The following is a 3,212-nucleotide window of genomic DNA, read 5'->3' on the forward strand; positions in this document are numbered from 1 at the left end:
CCAGGGTGGTATAGCTATTGAGAACAGTAAATGTGGGATGAGGTAACATTGGGTCAGACCCTAGCTTGGTGACCTAAAAGCTAATGATACAACTTTTCTGAGCTCAATTTCTTTCTCTGTTCAGTGGGCAAATGGTTCTTATCTAGTAGGGTTTCAGGGAGGATTAAATGAGCTGATTTTTGTAAAGCACTTGAAGGCTTAGAGAACATTTTAAAATACATTGTATAATTATTTCCATGCTTTTGTTTTTTTTTTTATCTTGGTGTAGAACATTTATTTATTTATTCCACGAAACACTCAAAGTTTAGGTCAGTGGGAAATAATTTTAATCAAAGAATTGTACATTTTCTTCCCACATATCTTGCTTTGTATTAGGAAATGACACTGAGATCCATTTCACTAAAATATTACAAAATATTTACAAGAAAATATTAAAATAACTCAAACACAAAAGGCAAGATGGGATAAAATAAACCTTTTTTTTCCCCCAGAAATCTCTACTCCAGTGCCCACTGCACACAAGAAGAGAATCAAAACAAGTAAGTAACAAAGATTCCCCACCCCTATCACAAGTTTCCAAAGAACTGGAGAAGGGGAACAAATGGGATGAAATGGTGGTATGAAAGGGAATGGATGTTAGCAGCACTGCTTCAATAACCAATCTATTCTGAATGAAATAATCCTCTCTTATATGCAATAAATTCTGAACAAGGCTAGACTTTAGGATATTCCTTGAACTGAAATTTAAAAATACCCTGACAGTGAAAGTCTCTCTTTCACTAAGTTTAGTAAGAGCCTCTTTCCCCACGAACCACTGATGCGAACAGAAACCTGCTGTGGCATTAAAAGCTGTCACAGGAGCCCTTCCATTTCTTTCATAAAAGCTTCATAAACATCATCCTTAGTCTGCACTGAGACGGGAACAGATGGACCAGATTTGGGAGCTGCTTTGGCAAGAGGCACAGCAGAATCATCCTCGACTTTCTTTGGGGAGCAGCAGTGGCCCCTTTATTCTCCCGACGGACCCTCAATGCAGTGGGCACGAATCTAGTAATCTCTGCCTTGGGATTAGTGATCTGTGGCTTGGCACTGATGGTTGCCGTGGCTTTCTTCTCAATGGTGGCTGCGCTCATACCATCCGCCTTGGGTCGCTGAATCAAGTTGGGTGGAGCACTTAATACCCCCGGGTTCGGCAAGGGAGCTGGTGGGAAAAGCCCAGGTGGGGCAGGTCCAAGGGGAGGCACCAAAGGTGGGCGCATCACGCTGGGACGAGGTGGAGGGATACCTGGAGGTGCAGGGGGAGGTAGCCTTGGTGGGGGTCCCCGAGGAGGAGGGCCAGGAGGCAGACCTGGAGGTGGACCTGGGGGAGAGCCAGGGGGTCGGCCTGGTGGTGGGCCTGGAGGCAAAAGTCGGGGTAAAGGCCCTCGGAGTCCCGGCATTCCAGGTGGTCTCAGGAATGGAGGAGCTCCCGGAGGTGGTCCAGGAGGAAGGCCTGTAGGTGGTCCAGGGGGCCGTAAGGGCAGAGCCGGTGGTGGTCCAAGAGGCGGCGGTCCTAGCATGGGAGGTGCTTGGATCTGAGAAGGAGGAACAGACTGTGGGGGGGCCTGCTGCTGTGAAGAAGCAGAAGATGTACCATCAGAAAGAGATTCTTCTTTATGCTGTTTTTGTGATTGCTTTTCTGCTTCAGAATCATCGGAATCATCTTCGTCATCATCCTCTGAAAATTCTTCTACTTCCCGTCCCTCCTCAGGGATTTCCTGACCTGCCATTCGAAGCATCATGGCTTGAAGAGGAGTCAGCTCCTTCATGTTCTTCTTTTTCTTCCTTGATTTTCCAGGCGTATCTGCAAATCTTACACTCAGACCTGACTTTTTTTCTTCATTGTTGTCTCTCTCGTTATCATCACGGTGCACAAATTCATCCCCTTCACTTTCTCCATCTGATCTGTCAGTGTCGCTGTCATCACTACTGTCATCATGCTTATCTTGATCCATGTCCTCAGGATACCCGTCATCTTCACTGGTGCTGGAAACATCATCATCATGACCCCGCTGAGCAAGCTCTGGGCTATATAAGATGTCTTCATCCCGCCTACGAGGGGGAAGATCTAGGGCAAAGCCCACTTTACGGCCATACATTTGCAAGACTTGAGGAGGTGGTGGACCGGGAGGGGGACCAGGAGGTTTTCTGCCAGGGGGCAAACGTGGCACACCATGTCCAAGAAGAGGAAGTATAGAAACTGCCCGTGTTGGAGGTCCATAGGCTGAGGTTTTTTTAAGGATGGAGGGTGACTGGGCACCAGGAAGTGGAATGTCCTGGATCAAGATGTTGGAAGGAGCATGTGGCATATCCGGCAAGGGAATACTCTCCACTTCCACGTGCTGAGCATTCTTGACCGCATCAAAATATTGGCTTAGTTGAGCTCTCTTCTGTTCATATTCTACTTCTAGCTTTCTCAGTTCTTTGTAAATATCTGGATTCTCTTTCTCATAGAGTCGCAGGATACGTTCAAAGGTTTCACGCAGCTTTTTACGCTTGTCTTTCAGCACCTTCTCATTTAACTGTGGTTGCTGCACTGGGTTAAACTCCATTTCATCCAACTTCTCCATGTCCCGGATAATCTGTTTGGGATCCTTCATCTTCAAAACTGCAGCTCGTACCATCATGCGCTGTTTTTTGTTCTTCTTTAATTCTCTCTTCCGGGCTTCTTTTCGGGCTTGGTCTGTGGGGTTCATAAATTTTCCACTCTTGGTGGATGATGTAGATCTCTGTCCCATGTTGACAATTTGTATGATTTACTTGTTCATTAAAACAAAAAAACACTCCTGCTGGACTCCTGGCACCGCGAGAAGTGGGGAGAGGATGATTCTCGGCGTCTTTTACCTCATAGGGGCCTTCACCTCTGTGTGCCCTATTTCCATGCTTTTTTGTTCACTAAATAACTGAGTACCTGCCATATGCTGTGGATTATACTAATTATTGAGTTAAATCAATCATGATCCCAGTCCTGAAGAAGCTTATGATACAGTCAACACCAACATACCTTACTTTCAGTGTACTTCATATTTCCAGCCAGACTGTAAACTCCATATATAGTCAGGGAGTGTGTCTGATCCATCTCTGAAACCACAGTGTGTAGCTTAGTGCAGACACATAGAAAGTGTTTAAGAAATCTGTGCTGAACCGAACTGTGAACTCCCTTATATTACCAG

At 45.8% G+C, this 3,212-nt stretch overlaps 1 pseudogene; it reads right to left on the reverse strand.

The window, feature by feature from the left end:
- Window positions 1-265: 265 nt before the first annotated feature.
- Window positions 266-2,905, reverse strand: LOC112834081 (WW domain-binding protein 11 pseudogene; annotated as a pseudogene).
- Window positions 2,906-3,212: the final 307 nt, after the last annotated feature.

Source organism: Callorhinus ursinus, unplaced genomic scaffold (assembly GCF_003265705.2).
Source record: "Callorhinus ursinus isolate GAN/ISIS: 27379988/994484 unplaced genomic scaffold, GSC_fseal_2.0 scaffold15, whole genome shotgun sequence".
Classification (NCBI taxonomy): domain Eukaryota; kingdom Metazoa; phylum Chordata; class Mammalia; order Carnivora; family Otariidae; genus Callorhinus; species Callorhinus ursinus.